We start from the raw sequence: 21,100 nt of genomic DNA on the forward strand, positions 1-21,100 counted from the left end.
CATTCTCATGCTTACACCTCCGACATATTGAACATGATAAGACAAAATTCACTACTTCATTTTTCTGTCCTAGCCAAAAAAATGTCTCACTTTGTGGTCTGCCCTAATGCCTGAATGTCCTCCGACTGGTGATTCATGTAAGGTCGTTAATATCCTCTTCCTCAATGCTTCATCATCACCCACCACCACTCTTCCCTTGATCCACATTAGCCCATTAGTAAGGGTGTACCCCGAAGGTCTCGATGGCTGCACTGCCAAACTTGCCATTAGGTCTCTAATCCATGGTGTCTGCTCATGGCTTCCAACCACTTCTCTCATCCATTTTGGAATTACTGCTGATTTTGCTTGACATTGTCCAGCCTCTTCCTTCCTCAATAGAGTATCTGCCACTATATTTTCCTTCCCTCTTCGATACTCAATGGAATAGTCCAACCCCATCAACTTTGAGACCCCTTTCCTCTGTAGCTATGTGCAATTTTTGCTAGGACAAAATTTGCAAACTCTCATGGTCGATTTTAATTATAAAAGAGTTGGCTTCTAGGTAGTGCCTCCATTTCTCAATAGCTCCCAATACTGCTAGTAACTCCTTATCATGCACACTCAAACCCAAATGCCTCGAAGCTAGTGCCTGACTAATGTAAGTTAGGGGTCTCCCCTCCTGCATTAACACAACCCCTATTCCCTTGTCACTTGCATCTATCTCCACCACAAACTTCTTGGAGAAATTTGGAAGGGTTAGCACAGGGGCCTCCATCATGGCTTGCTTGAGGGTCAGAAAGGCATCCTCTGCCCGAGAGTTCCACTAAAAACTGTCTTTCTTGAGGAGCTTTGTAAGGGGCTTGCTAATGAGCCCATAATTCTACACAAACTTCCTATAATACCCCATCAAACCCAAGAACCCCCTTAGCTCCCTTACTGACTATGGTCTAGGCCACTCGACCATAGTTGCAATCTTTTGAGGGTCGATCCTCACCCCTTCCCCTGAGATAATGAGGCCTAAGTACTCAACCTCTTTTTGAGCAAATGTACACTTGGATAGCTTAACATACAATTTGTTAGAATTCAGGACCTCAAATGTCATTTTTAGGTGGGTTAAATACTAGTCAAAGTCTTGGCTATATATAAGGATATCATCGAAGAAAACTAGGATGAATTTTCTTAGGTAAGGCTTAAATACTTGGTTCATTAAGGCCTAAAAGGTAGCTGGTGCATTGGTGAGCCCAAAAGACATCACCATAAATTCATATAGCCCTTGATGAGTACGAAAGGTTGTCTTATGTATATTAGGGGGTGACATCCGGATTTGATGATATTCAGATCTTAAGTCCAATTTAGAAAAGATTTTGGCCCCATGTAACTCATCTAAAAGGTCATCAATGAGAGGGGTATAAGGAATTTGTTTTTGATGGTATTGGAGTGGAGTTGACGGTAGTTAACACAAAACCTTTACGTCCCATCCTTCTTTTTCACGAGTAAGACGGGGGATGCAAAGGGGCTTTGGCTAGAGCATATGATGGTTGAGGAGAGCATGCTAGCCACTTGTTTTTCAATCTCTGCTTTTCGTATGGGAGAGTATCTATAGGCTCTCAAGTTCACTAGTTCAGAGTGGGATTTAAGGAATATCAAATGGTCTAAGGTTCTTTGGGGTGGTAGGGTGTGAGGTTTAACAAAGAGATCCTAAAATTCCTTTACCAGTAAAGTTAAGCTATTCGGAAGTGGTACCTGAGTGGTGGATTGGAGTAGTGTCCAACTTCCTTTCCATAGGAGATTAATTTATGTATCCTTGCCCTTTGGTTCATGCTCTTCCAGTGCATGGATTGAATACAATTGGGCTATCTGAACCCTTGTACTCTTCATCCATCTCTGTAGTTTCTCTCCCCTTATCCATTTGCATTCTCCTTGCTCCATGGTCCCTTTCAGAATGAGCTTAGAATTTCCCCTTTCCACAGTGACTTCCAATTTATTGAAGTCAAAGGTTAAAGGACTAACAGTCTTCATCTAATCCACCCCCAACACTACATCACAATCGCCTAATTCCAGGTCAACTTGGAATGCATGCCCTTGCATCTCCCAACAAAACCCTTCACACCTTTTATAGCTATACATCTTATTCCTATTAACCACTGTCACCGAGAAAGGAGTTGTAGCTGTTAATCTGTACTTCAATGCCATGGCAGTAGCTTCATTTAAGAAGCTATGGATGCTGTCACTATCTATCAATACTAATAACCTCTTTTGTCCCACCTGCCCTTGCACCTTTATGATTTGACCCGTAGGCCTTCCTTTCAAAGCATGAAAGGAAATTCCCCCCCCCCCCCCCCCCTTCATGCCCTGTTTCTTCCTCCCTCACTAGTCCAATTGCCTCTTGAGTCACCTCCTCCTCCAGACCGTCTACATTAGGCTCCTCCTCCCTTTCCATGTTAAGGAGCTGCCTCCTGCACTGGTGCCCGACATGATACTTCTCACCACATTTAAAACACAGCCCCATACGTCGCCTCTGCTCCATGGTTGTAGTACAGGAAGGCAGAGAGCTAACCTTAAGACCCCCAGAAGGCCCTACCAATAATAACGGTCTGTTATTCCCTCCTGCAAGGTAATTAGGAATTGGCATTGGTCTAGTAGACACCCTATTCCTTTTGAATATCACCTCCAGCGTCAATTCTTGCAACCTGGCATTTTTTGTCGCTTGCCTAACCGTTGTTAGAATCATCACGTTTACCATGGACCTCAACTCATCCTTGAGGCCACTAATGAAGCTGGATACGAAATACTAATCAATGAGAGTTGGTTGAGCACTCCACATCAAAGCTCCCAACTCCTTGAACTTCGGCAACCGACCACGTTTGAGTTTATTAAACTCCTCTATCACATCTACCATATTTCATTCCCCAAAGCGAATACACAATTCTTTTGCAAAATCAATCCATCTGGCCTCCGTTCCCTTTGATCTATACCACCCTTGAAACCAAGCATCAGCTGTATCATTTAGATAGGTTGTGGCCAGATTGATCCGTTGATTTTCAACTATTTGATAGAACTGAAAGAACCTCTCACACCTCCGAATCCACTACCTAGGCTTGGATCCTTCAAAGAGAGGAATCTCCAACCTCGGCATAGAGCCTTGGTGAGAATGAGGAGAATTGAATTCTCTTACTGGTTCTGTAGTGTCCTCATACGATGAATTCCCCATTTCTGTGACTCATTGGGGTCGGGGAAGAATTCCTGCTCCTGCCATGCCAGCTTCCGAAATTGACCGAGGAGGAAATTTCGGCGACAACCGAAATTGAGGAAGAGCGGACAGCATGCTGACCACACTACCTATCCGCTGCCCGAACTGATCTAACACCTCTCTCTGCCTTGCCAATTCTCTCTGAACTCCTTTTTAGGAAGACATCATCTCCTCCCTTAATTCATCATGGATCGCCCTAGTCTCTTCCCTGCTCTGCACTACCGCACTCGTCTTTTAAACTCACGATAACTTCAAGTCTCTCCTCGGAGACTTGACAATTGGTATCAGAGCCAGTCATCCTCGGTTGTGATTCTGAGTGCAGTAGATCTAAGCTGTTGTTTCAATTGAAAAGATTTTACAACTGTATGTTGTGAGTAAAGATTCTCAAGAACATTTCAAACTTTGATAGATTATTTGCAATGAATCACTTGCGTTTTCTCAATAGTAAAAAACAACCAGCCTAAAAGTAATTGATCTGACCTTATCCAATTAAGGTATTCAAGATTTACAACCTGAGCCTTATGATCGAAATTTCATGGATCATTGATGTATGTCGAAGGTGCTGGAGACTTGTTAATGTATGCCAGCAAGTCAAACGCTCTGATCGTGGCCAATATCTAAGCTTTCCAAAATATATAATTGTCGAAATCAAGTTTGATCGGAATGAAATTGAACGATTTTGCTACTGCTGTAAAGTCGGACTAAGAGGTCAACGATAACGTAGAAGCGAAGTTAGGTAAAGAGGAGGAAGGACTGAATTCATGATTGGAAGCCGTTGACACTAGTCAATTGGCTTTGATACCATGAAGCGAGAGCTTCACAGTCGAAAAGAAGCAACAATCAGAGATGAAAAATACCTCATAAATATTATTGAATATGAATGAAGAAAATAACAATCAATATATCAAGAGAACTAACTGATCCTTATATATATATATATATACATATACATCAAGTTATGAACTGCCTAACCGCCTAACTAAACATTGCAACAATTATAACAAATATAATCAACTGCAACCAAGAGCACAATAGCAGCCTGCTACCGACAACTCATGTCTTCCACACTGTTTGCCAGAGTTATTGGTCTTGCTGCATCACACAAAAAAGGTGTTATGGTCCACTACGGGATATAGGATTTGTCCCACATTGGAAGTTCAAGCTCCTGGTGTGGGGTTTATAATCTCTTGGGCACCCTCCCCTTAACAGCTAGTTTTTGAGAGTGAGTTTTACCCGAGGGTTGTAACAGTGGTATCAAAGCCGATCCCATAGCTCCCAATGCAAACGAGCGACAACGGAAGTGACACCGGCATTATAGTGTTCACTCGGGACTAGCAGTGGCTAGTGCACAACCTGTCGTTGTGGATGTTGGGCTGCGAAGCTTGGTGGTATGTTATAGTCCACTACAAGGTATGGGACTTGTCCCACATTAGAAGTTCAGGCTCCTAGTGTAGGATTTATAACATCTTGGGCACCCTCCCCTTAATAGTTAGTTTTTGAGAGTGAGTTATATCCAAGAGTTGTAACAAAAGACTTCCCAATTCTCTCGCTTCGCAAGGTCAGACAGACCCTAGTGTTTGATATGTCGTGGAGATGGGGCATTTTGGTGGCATTTTATATAGGGAAGGGAAATTGACAAAGTTCTAAGGAACTACAACGATTCATAAGACCACCCGGTTAAACCAAGGGTCTCTTCAGTTTGGGGCTTTTGATATGAAAGAGTTTTGTCATGTGATATGGGGCAGAAAGTACCCAAACAGAGAGACGGATTTGATTTGATTTTTGTTTTTTCTTTTTAAGATGTAATCAACAAGCGAACTAGGACACTTGCCTCGGCCTTGTTTTGTCTGTCCATTCAGGGCTACGCTTGCTAATGAGTTACGCCCGGGCTAGACCCATCAAATTCAAACTCGCCCCAAATCTATTAAGACAATATCAGGTTCAAATAAAATTACAGGGTTCGTAGCTAGAGTTTCAGTTTTTCAATCTCAAGTTTCAGGCACAAAGAAGAACAAAATGGTAGAGAAGAATGACCCACAAGTGTGGGCAACAGTTAGCTCCGGGGCGTCGTGAGAGTTAAAATGTCTGTTCACAACAATCCTAAACATCAAACAAAAGAACAAATCCAACAACAAAATACAGCAAAAAATGGGATACCTCTCAGATCTGAATTGCTGTGAAATCTGTTCAGGGAACAAATCACAGCAAAGATCAACAAACCACAACAATGAAAATGTCTGTTCACAGCAACCCTAAACATCAAACAAAAGAACAAATCCAGCGACAAAACACAGCAAAAACGGGATACCTCTTAGATCTGAATTGTTGTGATAGGGAAGTGCGAATGTTGTGACGCTGGCGAGCTGTGTCAGTGTCAACAACAAGAGGACAGAGATGACGCCGGATATGTGAAGCCGAATCGGAGATGATGGGTCAGTGGCGACGGACGCCTGAATAGGGGCTACAGGCGAGGGACGCCGGAGATGGAAGAAGACGTCAGAGATGACAGGGCCAAATGGAGCGAGGAAGATGAAGCGGCGGCGGGGACAGAGAAGGGACGCCGGAAAGGTGATGGGGGGTCAGCGACGACGAACGCCGGACGACGGGCGCCGGAGATGGGCTACGCACGAGGGACGACAGGAGCCACCACCAGAAGATGATGCCAAAGATAAGCCAAGGGAGAAGGGAGAAACTGAAGTTCGTGATTTTGACCTGGGGATTTGGGGGCGCGGTATATTTGTTTTTATTTTGTGAACTTTATTTTTTTGTGAAAATTACAAAAATTAATTATCCCTCGTACAAAATTTGTTTTAATTTATTTTTTAAAAAAAATATTTTTAACCTCTCAAACAAATTAATTACATTCTATACCTATTATACCAAATTTAACCATCTTTTTATTTTAAAAATAAAAAATATACAAGTATCAAAATATCATCGACCCACAAAATCATATAAATACTAAAATATCATCGTCCACATTCAACTCACAAAACCATTTAAAGCCTTTCCCCAAACCTAATAACATAAAAAAACCTTATTGTCGTTGTTACCGTCGCCTTGAGTTATGACCGTTGAATGCATCCTTGTTGAACAAGAGGTTAGATCTCGAGTTTCCTCTTATTTTTGTGTGATTTTTTTTATATTTGTAGGGGGATTGATTGTCAAAAAAGACGAAGATGAAACCTAGTGGGTTTTGTCGAGACAACAACCAGTCATCGTCTTTCTCAACGAAGCTAAATGGTGGTAGGTTTCGGTGTTTTGATAAGGACAAAACTCGACTACTGGGCTTCTTCCATCGACGAAGCCTTATCAGGCTTCGTCGTTTGACGAAGCCAGATGGTGCTTGTGCTTCATCCCTCGAAAAAGCTTGGCTTATATCGAGTTTTTTCGCCCCTCTTAAGTCGAGGGACAAAGCCTTATCGGGCTTCGTCCCTTAACGAAGCCCGATGGTATTTCGCCATGACGAAGGCCAGCCCAAAACCCGATGAAAGAAAATTTAACAAGTCTTTTTAAATTTGAATTATTCAATGTCCGATATTTGATGCTTCTCTGATCTAATTGTTATTTTTGTATTTTTTTTCCCTAAATATGATTGACCAACAAACTAGACAATTTACTTATGTTCATGTTCATCGAGTAATACCGCTGAGAACTATTAGAAAATATGATTGGATCATACGCAGTAAAAACAAAATATAATTTTATTCGGTATCACGTTTTTCAAATCTTACGATTAAATCGAAGACATAAATGAAAGGTTATCTTTGCAACGAAATCTGATTTCGTTACCGATTAGCCCGCCATATATCTCCCACACGTGAGATGTCGAATCAGTCTACCCAAAATCGCTAAGATCTCAGAGAGTCTTGAGAGAAATGAACCAATAAATTTTCTAAAAATTTTCTGTCTCTTGTATTGTATTTACGATTAGGATTTTATGTTATATTTATAGACAAAAAACCCTAATCCTAAGTGCAGTTAGATTGGGCTTAATGTGCTAGCATTAAGCTCAACCCAACTTGTGTGATAATTAAATAATTAACCCATTAATTATTTAATTATCATTTATTTATCTAATAAATAAATACACTTTTATTTCAGTAATTCTATAATTACTAAATTATATTTTTCTCTTTAAAACGATTTCTCATTTGGGTGGAAGTTTCTGGATTCACAATTAAATTGACAACAATAATTAATTAATTATTAATTATCGTAAATAATGAGTGACATTTAGCAATATGTTATGATTACCCAATTTAACGTGAAACGGATATTGTAAACCTTACACTACGATACCATGCAATTTGGTCATTCTATCAACCTATATCCCAACGAAATATGAGATCACGAATAACAGGTTAAATCTCTCGATCTCGTCATATGAACAAATCTAATAATCCAACTTGACTAATATGACACAACTTTTATGGAATCTAAATTTCGTCGTCATATTACCTCGGTTAAGGATTTATCATCAAATGACCACTAGATCGCATAGAATATTCTCCTCGTATATCTCGAGGTGATAGATTCCATATTTGATACACACATACTTTGTATGTCACTGAACTAGGCACATAGATACGTACGACTATCCCTAATTAGTACGACTATCCCTGATTAGGACAACCATATAATATTGTTGATATCCTAATCTATCAACACACATATATCTATGTCATATCAGGTTTAAGGATTAATACAAATCCGTAGTTAATATTGAATCATTGACCTGTGAGATAAAACCCATGTGATTCAATATTAACAGTCATGTTCAGTGAACTCTTCTATAATGAGGACCCACCCATCTTCCTTCTATGTCTCATATAGAATTACACGAGATCCACCAACCTTATATTTCAATATCTTATATCGAAAGAGAAAAATGATGTACCGGCCTTTACGAGTTGCTAATTATCTAGGTTAGGAATTCTATGAGCAGGAACATATTTATAGTATAACGTATTGTGGATTATCCATCTTGATTATTCTTCACAATTAAGAATGGTATCCATTACTTGTTATACTAAATGATATTTGTATGTTCAATTCAAATCATATTGCAATTTAAATTAAACATAAAACTTGCCATTAAATATAGTTTAAAGAATTACAAGATCAAGCTATATTGTGTCACTAGAACTTGTCATAAGGGCTTATATCTAACAAGAACGCGAGTCACTACTCACTTTGGGATCAAATATCTCATGGCATTCGTGAGGCTCTCATTCGATATAAGTTGTTGGATAGATTTGTGCAAGGCCCATTAGGATATTTCATGGAGATCCCTTTGTCCTTCCATTTGACTACACCACAATTGATATATTAGGTTTTGGTTAGGGATGTGACATTTTTGGGTGTCCGCCACAATGAAATATTGTTCAAAATTGACAGCATGCCATACAGGTACAAGAAATAAGAGTTTATCATTATTAGTGGACTTCGATTTAGGTCGATTGATAAGGCAAGCCTTGAAGCGAAGCCCATCGAGCCAAATAGTTTACGTGTGTGACAATTTCCACAAGCAGAAACAAGTGGTGTCTAGAGACGACATCAAATTACTACTTAGTATCAGACATGACCTAGTTTCAGAGGATATCCTTAAATTAGTTTACATTGTTGTGGTCAATATGATATTATTGAGTCATGATGAGTGCGCACATGTGGAGGATTTCGTGTGGACTATAGTTGAGGATTTACATGCATTTGAGATGTTCCCTAGGAGGACATATATCTATAGCTAGAGTCTACATTACCACCATCTAGCCACGAGCGAGGGGAAACTGATTGGTGAGATTGGGAAAAAAGTTAACTTTTATGGTTTTGTGTGGGAGTTTTAGGTACAATCATTAATAATTTTATTCTCCATATTATATTACATTACATTATTGTATATATGATTTGTCTATATTAGCTAAACGTTTGTTTTATTTATTTTTATTTTTATTATAAAAAAAAAATTACGCTCTACAGTGGTGGTTGATTGAAACATTCTCATGGGTTTTGTGCCATGTTTTTTGTGACGGATTTCCATCACTAAACCCGTCACAAATTAGTGATGGGTGGGCCCCCGTCACAAATCCCGTCACTAAATTATGATTTTCTTGTAGTGATTCCCAGGTGTAGAAAATGGTTATCTGAGAAAAAACCACATATAAAAAATTACGATGAATGCCTTATGAATATAAGTGTGTAACATAACCTAAAATTTTGTTTAACTTTTTATATAATATGTATCTAACTAATATAATTTTGTAAGCACAATGATCAAGTACGATGCTTGAGCCCATCGATGCTTAGCGGGATAGAGATTTTTTGAGGTTCTTTAACTCTCAGCATTCTGTTGGTGTCGACGTCCACAAATTAGGGGGCGGAGATGGCAATAAGGAGAAGGTAAGTAGGATACACAGGGATGAGGAGGGAGATAAGGAGGACGAGGGAGAGAAGGTTGGGTAGGAGGCAAGACTCCCTAACACTCCGCACCGCAGACATGAGGTTGGGATATGATTATTATAATAATATTTTTTATTTTTATTTTTTATAATTATTTTTATTTTTTATTTTTGTCTTTTGCATATCATCGAGATGTTGACTCGAATGTTGGAGTTGTTGTAGAGGATGGACAAAAAAACCAGTCAAATGAGCACACGGTTTGACAGGAAAATTGGTGAAATAAGGACACGATTTGACAAAAAATTGAGTCAAATGAGCTCACGATTGAGGCAACTAGAGAGGGGATATGCAGCACTATTCACTCATCTATGCGTCCCGCTTATTGATGATTTCTCATATCACAACGATGACGACGATCATCAGTATTGTAGTTGTAATCAAATAAATCCTGATTATCATAATGAGGAGGACCAAGCATCTCCATCAAAAGTAAGCTCCAAATTCACTTTTATACATTTTACGTATCATTTTAAAATACCATTTTGTAATAGTTAGTTTTTGTACAATTGTAGAAAGAAGTTGATAGGGCTGACATGTAAACTGTGCCAGATCGATTACCATTGCAGTTTCATCGCCCACCTTACACTAATCCTACCAGACAAAAAAGGAGAAAGAAGGATGTTGCATTGGAGGGGTCAGAGGTGAAAACAGTGCCCCGGTACTAGACTTAGTGTCGTCGATACAAAACTCAGTGTCGGATATGGAGACATGGCTACCCGTACTAGACTCAATGTCGCTGATACTCGACTCAATGCCGGACGTGTCATCAGTGTTCGAGCAAGTGGGAGACGATGATCTTAACCCCCTAAGGGTTGCATTAAGTTCATAGACTCATAAGAAAAAATTTGATAAGTGACAAATACCAATTTTTTTTATTTACTTTTACATTCTCACCCTTATAAATTATATTTCTTGATTATTGTAATCTTCACACCAGTTACATTATCAACCTATACTCAACTAACTTCCGTTGCATAAATAACGAGATCAAATGGTTGAAGGGTTATCACATTGACAATTACACATGTTGCCTTAGAAATATTATATCTAAACAATCTCATTTGCTATCTGATAAACTACATTATCATGTCGATATCGCTTTTTGTGAGTGTTGCGCATATCTTAAATTACTTTTTTTTTTTTTTTGTATCTCAATTTAGTATGTGATCAATAATTTTATTTTATCTTCAAATGTATGTAGAAAGATTATGGAATGACGAATACGGGGCCAACAAGAGGCATTTCGCGCCTTTTATGGCGACTGTCCTGAAAGATTGGGTTGGTTTCATCGACAGGGACATTGATAGGAATCTCCCTTGGTGGACGGTCAACTACATAAGTGCTATTCATTTTATTGATGGATTTATTTTCATATGACTAACGTATTGAAAAATATAGGTGTTATTCTGTGTAATTTAGGGAATCATCATTGGATCCTCATAAATATTTGTTTGAAAGACAGGCAACTTGTCATATACAACTCCCTCATAAAGAGTGAAGACAAAATGATTAGGGTAAAATTTGTAAAACCACTGGCGAGCCTCCTACCCATTATCCTAGGGAGCAGTGCATATTACGAGCATGTAACCGCACTTGTGAATCCATAAAAAAAAAATGGGATGTGGAGAATATTGATCCTTAACAGATGTCTTTGCTTCAGCAATCGGATGTGTATGTTGGTTGAATTGAAAATATGGTTATATTGTCAGTTACTATTTTAATTGAAAATATGGTTATAGGGTCAATTAAATTGAAAAATGATTACGTTGTCAGTTGCTAGTTTGACACTAAATAAGTGTTATGTGTAATACATGGTCGGTTGTGTGTGTTACGTTATAACTTATAAGGACTTTCCGAGGCATAATTATGATCATTGACAGATGCACCAGACTTTGAATGATGTCCATACCCTCCGTAGGTAGATTGAAATTTTTTTGTATAGATATAACAATAAAGTATAGTATATTGTTCATGTGTGTATAGCTTGTAGATAGATGGATTAAGAGGTTTTGTGTGATAGTTATTTCCATTGGGTTTTGTTGTGTATTATTCCATTGGTTTTGTTGTGGGTACTTGTGATACTTATTTCCATCTGGTTCAAATGATGTATATAAACATAATAAATAGTGTATTGTTCTGGTTAATGTGGTTTATGTTGTGGATGGTTAATGAATCGTAACAATAACTAAAACAAATTATCTCTCAATCAATTACTATACATCTGATCATTCTCCTTCTGAAAAATATGGAGCCATCTTTTTCTAGATGAAATTTCGAACATGTCATATGAAGCAACACTCAAAAGAAAGCATAAAATTATTTATATATACGGATTATTAATAGTTATTTGTCGAGAACTTGATATATATACATCATACATGATATATCTAATCAACATACTCAATGTTGGCAGTGATAATGGAAAGAGAGCAAATGTATATCATGAGAATTGATTAGAGGAGTTTGAAAGCTTAAATTTTGACCGTAAAACCAAAGTCTACGGACCTCTTATACAAAAACACTTGATTTAAATTTAGGGACCTTGTTGATTGTATGCATTGTTGCCAACATTATCATCACCATGAATGCACAATCGTACAGGACACTGACAGTGAGTGTATCTAGTCTCTTTTGCAAATGCTGCATTTTTTACTTTCCCTGGCAATGACCCTCGCAACATCATTGGCTCTCGGATTAGCGGTTGTGCTCGACTCTCCAATGGAAAAAGTCCATTCATTAGGGTAACCAAGATGATTGTGTCCATGTGCACTGCATTTTTCACAAATTTTCCTTCGACGAGCTTTCCCAACGGAAGGAATCCAACCATCTCTTAGTCTACTCGGTTGTCTTTTTTGTACGAGTGGGAGTACAACCACCATTCTAAATTCCGCAGGAATAACCCAACTAGATTTGTTAGGGAGATGATTGATCGAGGTGCATATGCTCGTCTAACACAGCGTGCAGTATAATACTAATGACAAAACATATGGTAGTGCACTCGCATGAAACTATTATGTACGACAAAAACAAATATAGTGTTAATATAATTATTATCTTCAATGCTCCAAAACTAACATTAACAATGCATTCTAAATATATCCATATATATGTGTATATGCATTATGGTTACATTAGTAATACCAACTCTTAATGATGAACAATAATCAAAGAGTTTATTATCTTGAAAGAAAATAAACTGTGGTGCCTTCACTAGAGAGGTTGACCGCCCGCAACTATATTAAATAATAAACGTAATAATCAAAGCAAAGTAAAACCATGATACCTGTCAGTAGCAATTGCATGAAGACATGACAATTGATCTAGGTCTCACTTATAGCAATTACATGTATTTGCAACAATATCAACTGTCTCATCGCTTTCCTTAACATGTTTAACAAGGTACTTGTTTGCATGCACTATAAGAAATATGCTACATCCTTGCTCCAATGTTTTGCCATGTGCAAAATCGATATGTGCCACTACAGTGGAGGTAACATTAGTTTTGAGTCTAGCAGTAGCAACACGCCTATCACTGAACCATTTTTTGATCATATACCTCCGAAAATTCACGTGCACTTGTTATTGGCAATCGACATGCTTTCATCAAGCATTTGTTAAGAGACTCGGTAATGTTGTTGGTTATCATAAAATATTTTCTTTTAAGACAATGTGCACGTGACCACCTTTCTAGCCTAGCTTCGACCAATGTCCAATGCGTCATCGGATGCATCGACTAAATTTCTACCATGTATCACACTCTACTATGGTGTAACTATATGCTACACGATAGAATGTTTCCATCACATTTCTTCACTATATACAACGCCCTTTTCAGATTTTGTTATAGGTGAAAGAAACAAAAGATGTGTGGGACGGAAGGGAAGACATGGCTCATCATGTTTGAAATGCTTTTGTGACACCGATAGCTTTTCTTAATTTTCTAAGAAACCAAATTCATGATTTGTCCAACTCTCTATTGTCAAATTAAAAAATGATGGGATAAATCATCTCTTCCCCGTCTTTGCAAATAATAACAAAAATCACATTTTTGTATTTACTTTTCAAATGGGTGGCATCAACGGTAACAGTGGGTCTTATGTAAGACTGAAAACCTTAAAGGAAAGCTCCAAGTACAAAAAATGAATATAAGAAATGATTGTTTTCATCTATCTTGATTGTCGTGATAGTGTTGGGATTTGTTTCTTTTAGCATGTGAAAATATGAGAGTAGCTGCTGAAATGACTCATCGCATTCCCATATGCTAGTTTCTTTGTATATTATAATGACCTCAATGTTTTAGTGTATATAATTTGCATAACATGTTTCTCCAATAGTTCTCTCATCACTATTCTAGGTGTATAATCACCACTCGCCACTCTTTTCAAGAACAAACTTTTCACGACAATAGCCTTCACACTAAAAAAATGAGAATTGTAGACGTCTGAAGTACATGTGTGACCCAGCATAAATTTCACCATATGCCAAAATGAACAACCGGGTCTGAATTTTACATGAATCAGAAACTTGTAGTTCACATCCTTGCAACCAGCCTCAAATTGAATCGTGCATGAATGTTTGATTCGATATTCCATCTTCACATTAACACAATAGTGTCCGAGGCCCAAAGTCAGTTTCTGTTTACTTTTAAAGAGTGCGCCTTGGTAAATATTTCACCCTGATAAGGGGTCAACACTTCAGGTTGCGTTACCTCAATTACATAATTTTCTACATCAAGAATGATTAAACTTTCTTATAAAGGGTTGTCCTCAAATTGTGAACTTAAAAATCTAACTTTCAGGTATTCCAGACTGGTTCTTCCATCATCATCATTACCATTATCATTATCATTGTAACGCCCAATTTTCCCAGAGCGTTAAATAGCTTAGGAATTTCGAAAATATATATTTTTTTCAATATAAACTTAATATAGATCAATTCTCGACAATATCGTTCTACCTTCTCAACATACCAAAATAAGAATCAATAAACTAAAATAGGTAATCATCATAAATGCAGAAGCTAAAATCTAAACCTGATATGGTACATAACCAAATTTGCTTTAATCATAACACGAGAATCTATATCATTGTATCATCAAATACTTAAATACATGGAGACTTATCATCAAGGAATAACAACTGAGCACCTTAGATACAATCTGATGATTCCTAAAAAATACATTAAATCGTAACAATTATACATAATCATCAATATAGTATAATATTCTAAAATGATTAAAAACATATCCTGAATCCTCACGAAGGAGCATATATCAGAACAATTCATCGAATCTATCGGCCACGTCATCATGTGCCTTCACATCTCAATCATCCCCTTGCCATAGCTGCAAATCTTAACTTGAATGTTTGAATGTTCCAGGGGCATAACCCAATTAGAAAATGAATCTTTTAGTGAGGGTTTAATAATATGATACACAAATGCATGATGCAATAACATGAACAATCACATGCCCTAATGTAACTTTCCTGGCCCACTGATCAGGCACGGAACCCCAGGCAGAATCTCGACCTACTTTCAGAATAATCCTAATGTTGTTCCATCATTTGCCCTTGGGAATTACGGCTACACTATCAGGGCGACATCCCAATCCCATGCACGAGTATCAATATGCCAATAATATCGTGCCATGCAAAAATCATAATCCATCGATGCAACAATACATGTATAAATATGATAGGATGCTCATATAATACATATAACTTAACCACTTTCATGATTATCATGATTAACATAGGCAAAATACAATATGTATAAGCTTTTGGGGAAAACCACTCACCTTTAGCACGAAGTTCAAAATACCTCACAAAATGTGCACCGTCTCAATTTGCATGTCCGACCTCAATTTTCGTGCCAAACCTCAAAAGTTACACAAATCACTAATCCTCGAGCACAACAATTATATAAAACATATTTAATCACAAAATATCTCAATACCTTAATATCTTCATATTTTCCTTTATTTACTCCCATTTTTCCTTCTAAAATTCCAAATAAATACATTTGAGACTATTTTCTCTAATATTTTTCCACAACAATTTATAATATTCTAAGAAGTTCAATAGAAAATTCCAGAACTTACCTCAAAGCTTCGTTTGCACGCAAAATGAGGCGGGTTGTTGTTGAAACTGAGAAACCGGAAGACAAACACCAAAACTTTTTGCACAACCCTCGAGAGCATAATTTTCTAAGATTTTTAGGATTTTTTCCATAATTTTTCAAGTCCGCACGCGCCCTAATGTGCTGCACATGGCTTTTGCGTATGAAAGCTACGCATGAAGACCACGCTTCGGTCTTCTTCTCTGGCAAGGGCGCACTAGAGCTTCTGGTTCTCGATGCCGCCTTCCTCTCTTTGCCTAGTCAATCACCATGGTGCATCTTGTGCCTTGAAAGGAGCACCAGAGTGTAACACCCCAAATTTCTTGAGCGTGTTATAACTTAGAATTTCGGGAATATAAAAATTATTCATATCACAATCACTGCCATACATCACACAATATCTCAAAATCCATAATTTTCACATTCTCAGCTTAACAAACCTAATAATCGAATAGCTAAGATATGTGTTAAAATTTCGAAAGCGGAAGCTAGATCGAACCTGATATGGTTCACAACCATAATGTTTTATTTATCATAAATAAAATCCTTCAAGACGTCTACAAAATGTATTACATGGACATCATCAAGTGATAACTAAACATTTTAAACATATCCAAAATTACATAGGTTTGCATATAAACAAAAATATGCTAAACATGATACAGACAGCAGATTAAACTTATTCTTCAGCTACATCTTTTCCCTTAAAGTCGCTCGTCGAACCTAGAACGTTTGAATATTCCAGGGACATAGTCCAATTAGAAGATGAATCTTTTAGTGAAAAACTCCAAAAACAGTTTATATCGATGCATGATCAGGTATAAAATGTATGAGAAAATGAGGACTAATCTGAAGTGCCTCGTGAACACGTTAGGCTCTTCCAACGAGAGCTTTCTCAATGGCACACGCATAGCGCCTCTCGGGAGGTCCCTAACCATGTCACTTTGGCCCGACTTCATAGCACTCATGCAAGCACCACATCCGTTGTTCCTTAGGCTCACGGTCTTCCCCACAAGAGCTTTCTCGATGGCGCACGCATAGCGCCTCTCAGGGGATATCCGACTTTTGCCCTTGGCCAACAACAAATAAGTACAACAGTATGGCCACACGAATTTTATAAATGCAACAGTTAAAAAGCCAACAACATATATTTTCAGAAAAATACAGTTCATATATGCAACATGATTTCTCGTAAGAGAATAACAAGAGTCTACGTACAAGAACTTCACAAAACACGTCTCATGCAGTAGAAATCTCTCACAAGAGAATAAAAAAATAGGATTTGGAGTACAGAAGTCTCACCTTGTTGGTTTATCTCTTCGACGGTATAATTTCACAACAAACGGCCTAGGTTTCTACAGAAAATACATGTTTCAGTAAACCTAAACCCAAATATTTTTATATATTATTGAAGGGTATTAAATTATGGGCATAACTAAAAAATTTGAAGGAAAATAGGCCTCTCACGCGCCCTCGGAAGGTGGCTCACGCGCCTTCACGCGTAGTCACTTCTGGTGCGTGTATCTCACGAGCTGCTGCCAGATTTCGGACAGCATTGCGTCATTTTCGTATTTCGGCCATATCTCCATCGTTTTAACTCCGATTCGACCCCCGTTTAAACCTACGTGACCCTCTCTTCCCCCTTATAGGATTATCAAAAAAAAAAGGGACTTACCTCAGTTTTTTGTTGATTGATTTTGGCGAACTCCGGTGAAAACTAGCAACTCCGACGAGATTCGTTCTCCCCGGCTTCTCCTTCGATTCCTTCTCGCCTTCTTACCGAACTTCCTACTCTCTCTCTAGAGCAAGCTCTTCCTCTTAGAGTGTCTCAACTCTCAAAGTTGTTTGGAATGATTTGAGAACAACCCATTGTGCCTTTTTATAGATTTCTCCAACCAATCACATTATGCCACTTGTCACAATTTTAACCATGAACTCCAAAGACTCAAACCTATAATTGGATGGCTTTTGAAATCCAAAGATAGAATGAATTCAACTTTTGAAATCCAAGCTAAAACCCCAAACTTCTTTCAAATAACACTTTGGTCCTTATTTTAAGTCCTTAACTTCAATATTTTACCACATAAACTCTTAATTTTATCCTTATTTCGTTTGGATAATTTTCTAATTACAATTACACCCTCAAACATCAAATTTATTGAGATACTTAAAATCCAAAATTAATAACTCAAAATTACTCAATATATACGATTTTTTGAAAGCCCCTCACCATCATTCAGTCTTTTTAGGCAACAACTTAGCTTAATCGAAAAGCATTTCTGATTTGATTTCTTTCAGCGTCATAAATCTCGCCTCAAGACACTCATAAAAAGTATACCTTTAACCTTAGGTATCTAAGCTCTAGGGTACTCCCTACGACTGATTCGGTCACTCGTTGCCAATTCAAACATATTTTCGATATTTTAAACTCACTTAAAATACGTGGTATCTTCACAAAAATATGAGGTATTATACAAAGAGCATCTGATTTGCCAGCTAAAGGCCCGGCCAAACCGCCCACTTCCTTCCTCCGACGACCTTTGAAATGCCATCAAACCATCATCAAAATGCCTCAAAATCTCCAGAATGCATCTAATACTAATGGACAACAAAAGCCCCTTAATTTCGACCCTTAATTCATTCAAAATCAGGAGCAATTTGAAGCTCTATTTTTCTGAAACTTTCGGCCACTCGAGCTCCATTTTATACACAAAATTGAACCCTTAAACGACAGATCTCGAGCAACTCAATGCCTCTGATGTCTCCTCTTGCCCTTAATGAGTCCAAAACTCACCGAAATGGCTCCAACTTTTCTATCTCAGTGGCCAAACTTTAGGCCATTTTGGGCCGAAAGTTTACCATTTTTTAGCGATGATAAGGCCGATTGTCGTCCAAGAATCTTGTCCAAGCCTTGCCCCGAGGTCCCCCATCCACTTCCTCTGGTTTTCCATGGCCGAATTCGGCTACGGGATGGGCTGGTCGGCCATGATTGTTTGGAGGTTTTCCTGAAATTGCACTTTTTACTTTCTTAACTTTTGAAATACATTTTGGCCTTTTCCCCAAGGCCCCCAAATTTTCCAAACTCTTGTTGTGACCCTCTCATTCTAACCTTCTTATTTGACCCCCGAAGATTCAGAAATAATGTCGTTTTAACCTCCCTAAAAAAATTTCAAAAATTGCACTTTGGCCCGAACTTATGCTTTGCTTGCAAAACCTCATTGTTTTACCCCGAAACCACTTAAGGGTTGATTCTCAGGCCCAATTTGACTCTTTTAAGGGTTTCGTTAACTTTTCGAAAGTCCCCTAGGACAATTCAGTTTTTCAGCTTAATCTAAAGCTGTATTAAAAATTGTCTCTGATCCAATTTCTCTTGATACTAAAAATCATTTTTCGAGATGCTCATCAATACCGTATCATTTTCCTTAGATATCTCGGCTTCAGGGCACTCCCTGCAGTCGATTCGATTAATTTTTTGGGCTATTTAGATACCAATCTTCCCCGAATTTTTATTTTTCTAATAAAACACTTATTCTCAAATAATCCCAATTTCTTGGGTATTACAATCATCACCACCTATCTCATTATCATTTTGTATCATTATCACCATCATCATAGTTTCTTAGTGGACTACACGTAGATGTAAGCGGAACAACATCAGCTGAATCCTGATTACCACCACTATATAAAAGAAATTGGTTTTATAGCTAACTATGTAAGTTACCAAGTCCAATATCTTTACAAATTGTATTAACATAAATCATTTTATATATCTATCTTCGTCGAACATAATAAACTTGACACCATAGTCATCCATGATGGGGATCTTACTACCTCGAACATTTCCCGAGGATTCAATTACATAATGAATGATGATATCGTACATTATTTTATCAATTATCGTCACCGTGTAAATAATGTTAATTAAATAAAAAAAATTGCATTCTTTAAGGCCCTCGTACATCTTCTATTACCCCAACGTAGTTATTGCTATTTCATTCCTTGATTTACTGGATGATCATCATCGTTACATCCATTATTGCAAGATTCAAATGAAGAAATTAGTCTCACCATCACCATGAATGCAACATGATACACATAAACAAAAAGAAAAAAAAATCAGGGACCAGAACTGGGTTTAGTTGTCCAACTAAACCCGTTTACGAGTACAATTTCAGTTTTCACACAAATTAGTTTAGTTTTGGTATGATATCTACCTATAATTCTAGTCATATCTACACATCTAGCAATGTGAACAAAAGTATATATAGTTAAAAACAACCAACAACATAACTTGAGATTGTGATTGAGAATGTTTATTAGAGAAAAAGAAACTTGGTGAATGCTACTTCAATGGATGTCTTGGTTGTGATTAATGAAAAAGGTTCAATGACCAAACAAGCAAAAACTTGAATGTAGGAAGAATGGTTGAGAAAGAGCCTTGTTCGATAGTTTTGGCAATGGAGGAAGTGAGAGGAGTGCATGGTGGAAGAGAAAAGATAAAAGAAGATAATATGAAAGAGACAAGGGTATTTTGATAAATGAGATTAACGACAATGTGCCATTTCTATTTTAAATTTCATTAAGAATATTTTAAGTATTTTACATAAAAGTGGCTATAGAGTGTAATTAGTTTGTTTGAGAGACTAAAAATATTATTTTTCTATGAAAAGGTTACAAATCGATTTTGTCCATTTGTTTTAGATTAATTATGAATTCATCCCTTATTTTTTTGCCACTTTAAACTTCAAAAACAAAATAAAATAAAATAGAAAAGGTTATGTAGAATTTAAGTTTGTTTTTTATAAAAAAATTATATGAAAAGTGAAAACTTTTACATTGATTAGTATTTTAATTATTTAAATTTAAAGAAATATTTTTAATATCTTAAAATATTAATAATTAATTTTAAAATTAGCGTCCGATGAATTTTTAAGCCTAACTAACAGATTTAGAGTATATACAAATCAAAAGGCCCCTCTAAATCCAATTATCTGATAAATGGGGGAAAAAAATAAATAAATAAAGACCAACTGTAGTACAGAGACCAACCGTAGTAGAACAGTGCATCTGATGCGACAGACAAAAGTCAACTCACTAATACAAATAATTTGGATTTAGCAGAGGAGTTATTCTTTTGCATCCACATATTCCATAGGCAGAGAGAGAGAGAGAGAGAGAGAGGGGCAACTCACTAACACAGATAATCTGGATTTAGTCGAGCAGTTATCTTATTGCATCCACATATTACATGGGCAGAGAGAGAGAGAGAGAGAGAGAGATGGATTTAATTTGATT

At 37.3% G+C, this 21,100-nt stretch overlaps 1 protein-coding gene across 7 annotated transcripts in view; it reads right to left on the bottom strand.

Annotated features, from left to right (window-relative positions):
* LOC127807448 (DNA-directed RNA polymerases IV and V subunit 4-like) overlaps window positions 1-5,946 on the bottom strand; it is a 40,544-nt gene extending 34,598 nt beyond the window's left edge. For all 7 annotated transcript variants that reach the window (XM_052345299.1, XM_052345293.1, XM_052345296.1 and 4 more), the window contains exon 1: window positions 5,538-5,946. The gene's annotated coding sequence lies outside the window, so the exon portion shown is untranslated. The remainder of the gene's footprint in view (window positions 1-5,537) is intronic.
* Window positions 5,947-21,100: the final 15,154 nt, after the last annotated feature.

Source organism: Diospyros lotus, chromosome 8, assembly GCF_014633365.1.
Source record: "Diospyros lotus cultivar Yz01 chromosome 8, ASM1463336v1, whole genome shotgun sequence".
In the NCBI taxonomy this organism is placed as follows: domain Eukaryota; kingdom Viridiplantae; phylum Streptophyta; class Magnoliopsida; order Ericales; family Ebenaceae; genus Diospyros; species Diospyros lotus.